At 32.6% G+C, this 9,068-nt stretch overlaps 1 long non-coding RNA gene across 1 annotated transcript; it reads right to left on the reverse strand.

Moving 5' to 3' along the window:
* Positions 1-1,375: 1,375 nt before the first annotated feature.
* On the reverse strand, positions 1,376-2,204 carry LOC107913445 (uncharacterized). The gene is made up of 3 exons (XR_005917514.1): positions 2,116-2,204; positions 1,885-1,962; positions 1,376-1,749 (listed from the first exon to the last, which is right to left on the reverse strand). It is a non-coding gene; the product is annotated as an uncharacterized lncRNA (long non-coding RNA).
* Positions 2,205-9,068: the final 6,864 nt, after the last annotated feature.

Consider the following 9,068-nt stretch of genomic DNA (forward strand, 5'->3'; position numbering starts at 1 on the left):
GGCTCTCCGTCGTTGGGACCAGACCTGAGGGGGCCGAGGCATTCCTCGTCCTTTTCTTAAGTTTAGAGAGTGTTTTTGGTATTTTGGGGCTTGGATCGGGGTTCGAGAGATCATTTTAGGCCGAAAAGGCCCATTTTTTGGAACTCCAACCACTGTGTGCGGTGGCCGACGGACGGCGGCCCGATGATCGGAGACGGCCGAACTCTGGCCGGACTAGAAGCCGAGAGAGAGAGAGAGAGACTCTCTCTGTTTTTTTTTTTTGAAAATAAGGGGTAAAACTATTTTTTGTTGATTTTTCAATATTTATAGGGTTTAAAAACGGCGTCGTTTTGGACCTTAGCATTAGTGGCTAAAACGGCTCCGTTTAGCATAAAACCCAAGGGCCGACCCGAGTCCGACCCGAACCGCCTAGGATCCGCGTGTTTCTGGACTAAAAGGGTTATTTTCGCCCCTAGTCCTTTCGCTCTTGAGGCTGGTTACAATCGGGTCCTATTTTTATTTTTATTTGGCCACATATTTTTATTTGTTTCCAATTTGGTCCTTAGACCGTTTGGAAAAGAGAACACCTGAACGACACCGTTTAGTCGGTGGGGGATATTTTCCTCCTCGGTCCTCGTCCTTTCAGGCGCATATTGATCTTAGTCCTTCTGTGCTTTTTATTTTTAATTTCAGCCCAAAAATCTTGTTTACTTTTTGATTTAACCCTTAATTTGATATTGTAATCATTCTTTCTATCAAATCAATTATTTTAACAGTATTAATATTGTCATACCATGTTATTATTTATTATTAGTATTATTATCCTTATTTCATTTATGTTTTTTTTATTCTAAGCGTCTATTTGATTGGCAGTAAAATGTTTTCCGTAAAATGATTTCTGGAAAATGTTTTACTTTTCTGTAAAATGATTTACTGGAAAATATTTTCTAGTGTTTGATTGAATCTGTGTAAAATATTTTCTGCTGTTTGACAGATTTCCTGAAAATATTTTCCGGAAAAGTTGTTTTTACATATATTAATAAATTTATATACATATTAATAAATTTTTATATTTTAAATTATTTTTACACATATTGCAATGATTTATTTATAAATAAATTGTTTATTAATAAAAGTTTTTTATCTAATTAAATTCCAAATGTTCATCTATTTGTAGATTATACCGATTTGATTTTACTTCTTCATTATTAAAACATTTATTTGTATTTAAATTTTATATTAATTTGATTCTACTTTTATCCAATCTGATTCTTGTGATACATATATTTAACATGGGATTTAAATTAAAATAAAAAATACTGTAATTATTAGAAAATTTCATTTTTTTTAAAAACTAGTAGTATTAACTCGTACTAAATGATATGTCAAACTTAAATTGCTACATTAATATATATTGGGTAACTAATGCAAGTGTAATATGCAATTAAAAGCTAGAATTTAAATGTTACCAACACAAAAAATAAAGACGAGATAATAAAAATTATTGAAAAAGAAAAGCAAAACAGTAATCCATAGCACAACAAGAAACTAGTTATATTCTTGTTCTCTTTTTTCTATCCAAACCCAAAACAAAACATCAAAACCGCATTTAGTACTACCAAAGTCTTTTATGGTTCCATCTAAGATTTGCAATAAATGAATTTGAAACTACTTAGGACCAATGTCTTTGAGAGCACAGATCTGCTCTTCCCCCATTGCAGACATAACAGACACAACCAGGTCTTTCCCCTCAGCAAAACCATCCATGATCTGCAATCACACCAAAACACATGAATGTAAAATTATATAACTACCATCTTCATGATATGTAAATTGGAACCAACATTTTTTTTTTTGTTCTAGTATTAGATACACTTGAATTAGTATGCCAAGAGATTAACTTACCTCCTTACATTCTTGTTCCATTTCCTCATACGTCAATGCTAGCTTCTTTACCACATTTTCTTTTGTTTGTTCAATTGTCTGTAAAAGATCACAGAAATAGTAGTTAAAACCATCCACTATAGTTACCATATCTGGACTACAAACAGCAGCGACATACTTTTGCAAAGACTTTCGCTCATGTTTCACATTTTTATCAAAGACAGTTAAGGGCAAAGTAAGCAACCAACTAACCTTACTCAGTAAATCAGAGAGTTTTTTCATCTTGGCCTCCATCAATGCAATATGTTTCAGACTATTAATGTCTTGTGAAACTGCAATAGACCCATTTTGTCGAGGTCCGTGTGAGCCTTTTGCAAAATGTTAGCAAATAATTCATTTTTAACTTTTGGGCTGTTAGCAAAATATTTCAAGTACATATCAAATAATTCCCTCAAAAATCTCAAACAATAATGTCTTTGGGGTTCTGGCAAAGTGAAAAGCTTGACATGTAATTGCAATGGATCTTAAAACCCACATTACAACAATTAAAACAGAAGAGTACTCTGAGGTTACAAATGAATTCCAAATCCAAATTTTCAAATTTATGTTTCCAAACATAGCATAAATGAACACAATCACAGCATAAGAATTTATAGCCAGAACCACATAATATTTTTCATTCTCAAAATAACTAATTACTTTGAAAGTAACCAGCAAGATAAGATGTTTACAGTGACAACATCAGATGATACAATAGCAACATGTTTATTCATTTTTCACTCTTGAATACAACTTGGTCATGCATTTGCCTAAAAGAAATGGAAAACACACATTTCTAAGCACTGAACTGAAGAGGTTGGAGTCACTACAACAAAAAAAATGTCTAACAATGATGAACATAATCAAAGAGGTACAAGTCATGTGAGTTAAGATAATGTCTAACAACCCGGTAAAATTATAGCAGCACATATATAAAAGAACAATATAGTTCAGCTAGTACAACATGAGAAAAATGACTATATTTTCCTAAAAGAATATGGGGTTCAATAAGGTTCCCCGCATCATAAGGCCAGGAAATTATAGAAGAAAAATACAGAAATCGATGAAATATAAATCTCTCATTTGCTTTATTATTATATGAAAAAAGACAAAAATCGTTCACAAAAGGAGTGTGAGGAAGATTTTCATATTTGTATGTTGCAAGGCGATTTTGTGCGATTTGCTTAGTTGAAACTTTGTTTTCAGCACAATGTGACAAGTCAACATGTATTGTTTTGCTTAGTGATAAATAATATGTTTTTTTTTAAGTAACATCAAGGAATGAGCATGATTTCTTGAAAACCAAGTCCTGCAAACAAGTGAAGCCAGAGAAAAGACCTTATGTAACACCATTAGACCACAGTCCATGCACAAGAAAACCAAACAGTCTAAAAAGAAAGGAAATATTAATAAAGGAACTCAAAACGGACATTGACTTCTCTGAAAAAGGATCTCAGCTCGTCCAATGACTTCTCAAAACTTCCATACATTCTAATGGATAACCTTAGCCACTTCAAAATATGTGCTTTATTCTAATGACTGAGATGATTAATTGGGATAAATTTGTATCCGAATTCGAAGCCATACTCATACAGCCATTCATCTTGAATGAGGCACACCCTTACTCTATTTGTCTATGGTAATAATTTCATAGTGCTAAAATCAAAATGGACAATTCAAGCAAAGCAAATCACTGATACAGAAATCAAAGTTAACATACTGAAAATAAAAAGAAAGAGGACTGTCTATGGTTAAGGAAATTAAAATAAGCATCAATTTTATTATGACCAGTGAGGACTTACATGCCATCAATATGACATTCACCATTGGGGAAGGAGCAATTGCAGGTGACAGTACTGTTGTTAATGGCCTCAGGCACATTTGGCGGCGGCGGTGGAGTAAACCAACTTGACTTATTGTTGCAAGGGTTTTCATTGTAATTCCAATCCTTCTTCCCAAGTTCTGTTGCTATCTCACGAAGAGCTCTTACTGCAAACCCAGAAAGAAAAGAACAAATATTTGAGAAGCAATTGGAGGAACTAGTATTGGGTTGGTACAAATTTACAAGCAAATCACAGGATAATTCTAAACACTCAAGTACATACTCAAATGAACCAAACCTGCAATTTACTGTTTGGTTGAGATTAGTTAAGAAACAATAAAAGAAAAGTGGACTGGAACAGAGTAAAGTCTCGGAATATGAAGAGGAAATTTCCAATATCAGCTAGTAAAGAAATATTGTTAATCTTTAACACAACCTGAAGCAAGAAAGAAGTTGCAAAGCTGTGCTAACTTACCTTCATAATCTGGAGGATAGGGCGGCTCCACTTGGGCTTCAACCATCTGTATATAACCAAAATATAACCAAAATATCATCCAGCAAGAAAAGTCGCCTAAATAGGAGGCGAATAGCCCAATAGATAATCTGTAATCTTCATCGGCTACTATACTTTCTCTCAATTTGATGACAATCAGCATAATTTATTAAAATAAAAATGTTAGAAATCAAAGAATGAGAGAGGAAGAGAGGAAACAAAACAGAATATGCTGAGAAGAGAAGATGAAGAACAGAAGAAGAAAAAGGAATGAAGAACGAAAGAAGAAGAAGGAGCCTTACCTGGATTAAGGAGGAACCGGAAGAGGTCCTTGACCAAACTGATTTGCAATCCAAGGGGAAGGGAAAAGGGAAGGGGAAGGGAAAGGGGAAAGGGTAGAAGAAGGCATCATTTTCCGGAAAATGTCTTACCGAGTTCAAAAGCGTAAGACATTTTCCCCAAATTTGTAATAGGTTTTCCCGTGTTGCGGAATTGGTTTTACAAAAGGAAAATATTTTCCTGCTATCAAACACTGGAAAACGTGTAAAACCAATTTCGGAATTGGTTTTCCTCTATCAAACACAGCCTAAGATTTTGTTATATATATTACACACACGCACACATATTTTATGTTTTTATATTTATACATATATATTTGTTATATTTCACAACTTTAAAATATGTATATCTTTGATTTATACAAATATACTCTTATGTTTTTTATATTTTATAATTTATGTATATATTATACATGTATTTTATAACACATATATACACCTATACGTACATATTTGCATAACCTATTTATATACATGCATATATACATAATTTTATATTTTTATATGTTTTATAATTTATACACACGACTATATATATCTACATACACATCTTCTTTTTCACAAATATATGTATACCTATTCATATATTCTCTATATTTTGAAATGTAAACCTTTATATATATTTTTTTATTTTATAATTTAGATACACATACATCACTTATATATTTTACAATTTATGTACATACATATATATATTTACGTATATCATTGTTGTCTTGTTTTTATATTTTATAATTTCCACATGCATATACATGTACATGTACATATTCATATTTTTATATTTTTATTACTTTGTTCATGCTCATTTTAATTATTTATTCACGTTTTCATTATTATTTTTGAAAGAATATTCAATCTAATTTGTTCATATGTTTGTTCTTCTACGTGTTATTAATTTGTCCTCTTTATCCATTCATTTTTATTGCTGTTGCTTGTATTATTTTTTACTATTGCATTCAATATTGCTTTGTACGCATATTAACCTCGTGTTTCATTTCTACTATTCCAAATTAGATTAATTTATCTCGACGCATAAGTTTCGACTTTCAAATAAGCAAAATTTCATGTTTAGCTTCGAGAGATTGAGCCCTAACGTATTGTGTTTCAATTTTTTCATTGAATCTAAATAATCGAAAATGCTTTTTAATAAAAAAAAACATAAATGAAAAGCTCATTATCGGGAATTCAATACGTTGTGTCCTAACGCATTGGATATGACACGTTGTTTTCTCGAGATGAGGATTTTCCTAAAATAATAAAAGCAATATTCAATGTTTAAAATTTTGAGAAATTGTGCCCTAACGTATTGGGCTGTGATTTCTTCATATGACTTAAACAATTGAATATCCTTTTAAGTTTTATTGCACGAGTTTTTTTGACGAGCTCATTTTGAGGGAGTGAAGTATCACATCCTAACTCATTGGGTGTGACATTTCCTCTTTCCGAGATGAGAGGGTCTTAACGGGTAATTCGATTTATATAAGTTTTTAAAACAAATGATCGTATTTTAAATCTCTTCAAAGTTTTCAATTTTCGACATTAAGACATTAACTAATCAACTAGGTACCAATTTTTGGGCGTTACGAGGGTGCTAATCCTTCCTCGTACGTAACCGACTCCCGAACCTATTTTTCTGAATTTCGCAGACCACAAGCATTTTTTAATAAATTTAAACCGTTTATTAAAAATAACCGTTTTACGAGGTGACCCGATCACACCTCATCAAAAAATATTGGTGGCGACTCCCTCCCTCCCGTTTTCTTTTTCATTTTTTTTTAAACACAAGTCGACCCCGTTTTATCAAAAAAATGGTGTCAACATGTAGAAGAGAGCTTTCGGTTGGTACAAACAGTGTGAATAAAAAAGCTATATAACATCGATTTTAATAGCTCAATGATTTAAATGAAAACTTTTGAATAACTTAATGACTAAATTGTAACTTTTTTCGTTGAGTGACTAATGGTATAGTTCACCCCAAAAAAGTACAGAGGGAGATAGAAGATGAAATAAAAAAGAAAAATAAATAAATTAAAATATTTTTATCATGTGTCATAATTTTATTTGTTCAAAAGTTTTTTAAACAGTACTTAACAGTAGATCAAGCAGCAACTCAGTAGATCAACTCAGTTGCGAAGCCAGAATGTTTTTAAAGGGGGTTGGAATTAAATTATATGTTTTTACAATAGTAAAAATACAATTTCACCATTTTAACAGTCTATATCTTTATAATTTTTAAATGATTAAATCAATATTTTATCATATTGAGAGGCAAAGTACAATTTTACCATTACTAATTTAAAATTTTATAAATTATAAATGGTCTAAATAAAAAAAATCATTTTGAGGGGCCAAGGCCCTTGACAAAATTTTTAACTAATATCGAATATATTTTATTTCTCATATTAATAGTTCAAAAATCTCTTAAGTCATTAATAACTTTTTGATTTAATGACAAAAGTATTATGTTGTATACATTAAAACAATCTCATGCCTTTTTTGGATGTTACTTGAAAATGAATCTTGTAAATTTTTTAAGTAATGATGGATTTTACAATATCATCCATTTGATAATTTAATTTTTCTAAAATATAATTAATCACTTAGGAGCTGTATACATTTTACCTGTTGTGCGGAAGCGTGTAAAAGAGTAAAATTATTGTATTAAAAAATCACACTAAGTTCAATTCCCAGGAAAGAGAGGTGGATCACAAGGATCGCTTAAGTACCAAGTCTTTCCTAGCCAGAATATTCCTCAATCGTAATTTAATAACACAATAAATCACTACAATCACACTCACAATTCATGCAGAATAATACAATAAAGAACACAATAATTTAACGAGGTTCAGTAAATTTTACCTACGTCTTCGGGCACTACCAAATATATTTCACTCCAAAATACAAGTGAGAATTTACAAAGAGAGAGAGAGAGAGAGAGGGAGAGAGAGAGAGAGAGAGAGTGAGTGAGAGAGAGAGAGAGAGAACAATGCCTTAAGTAGAGAATGGCAAATATGAGATACAGAATGAGAGATGGTTATGCCTATTTATAGTTGAGGTTCAAGGATCAACTTGCAAAGTCACTTTACAATTAGGGACCAAATATTGCAAATATCTTAGATTTCTTATGCCAATATCTCGATACCCATATATTTGACTTTCCAATATTTAATACTAGAGGTGCTCATGGGCCAGGCCGGGCCCATAAAAAAATTTCAGCCCAGGTCCGGCCCGGCCCGAAATATGGGCCTGAAATTTTGCCCAGGCCCGGCTCGGGAAAAAATCATAATCCCGGGCCCGGCCCATTTTTTAAATAAATACCAAAAATTTATTTTAAAAATTAAAAAAGTATTTTTAAAATATTTTTAAAATATTTTAAAATTAAAAAAATTTAAAAAATAAATATATTTATTATATCGGGTCGGGCCGGGGCCAAAAAAGTGGTGCCCGAGGCCCGGCCCGTTTCCTAAACGGGCCATATTTTTTTGCCCAAGCCCATATTTCGGGCCTATATTTTTACCCAAACCCTCCCATATTTAGGACGGGCCGTCGTGAGCACATCTATTTGATACCCATATCTTTGACTTTATTTGATACCCATATCTTTGACTTTCCATAAATATGGATGATTTCCAATAATCTCCACCTTGAAGATTTGATTCGAATAATCTTATCTTCACAAAATTCTCTCTGCCTTTGTCAACAACACTTGATAGTGCCTTCTTCAACGGTTAAACATGCAGAATATTGATCAAGTTCAAACAATGTTGGAACTTGATTGTTGTTACCACATTGGTCATCATATCTGCGGGATTATCTGCAGTCTTAATCTTCTGAAGGTGAATTTTGCCCTCATCAATAATTTCCCGCACAAAATGGAAACGTACGTCGATATGCTTTGTACGTGCATGATAGACTTGATTCTTTACTAAATGAATAGCACTTTGACTATCACAATACACATTAATATGCTCCTGAACCAATCCCAAGGTTTTAACCATACCTTGTAACCAAATAGCTTCCTTTACAGCCTCTGTTACAGCCATGTATTCAGTTTCTGTGGTTGACAATGCAACTGTAGACTGCAGTGTAGACTTCCAACTTATTGGTCCTCCAGCAAGTGTAAACACATAACCAGTGGTTGATCTTCGTTTGTCCAAATCACCAGCATAATCAGAATCAACGTACCCAATAACACCTTTACCAAGTGTAGTATCCTGCTTGAACAATAATCCAATATCCATGGTATTCTGAATATACCGTAGAATCCATTTCACAGCTTGCCAATGTCCTTTTCCAAGATTATGCATATACCTGCTCACTATATTAACTGCTTGTGAAATGTCGGGTCTTCTACACACCATTGCATACATCAAGCTACCTACTGCATTAGAATACGGAACTTGTAACATGTATTCTTGTTCCGTATTCGTCGAAGGAGATAGTTGTGCAGAAACCTTGAAATGAGAAGCCAACGGAGTACTTACAGCTTTTGTCTGCTCGTTCATGCCAAAGT

Source organism: Gossypium hirsutum, chromosome D08 (assembly GCF_007990345.1).
Source record: "Gossypium hirsutum isolate 1008001.06 chromosome D08, Gossypium_hirsutum_v2.1, whole genome shotgun sequence".
In the NCBI taxonomy this organism is placed as follows: Eukaryota; Viridiplantae; Streptophyta; class Magnoliopsida; order Malvales; family Malvaceae; genus Gossypium; species Gossypium hirsutum.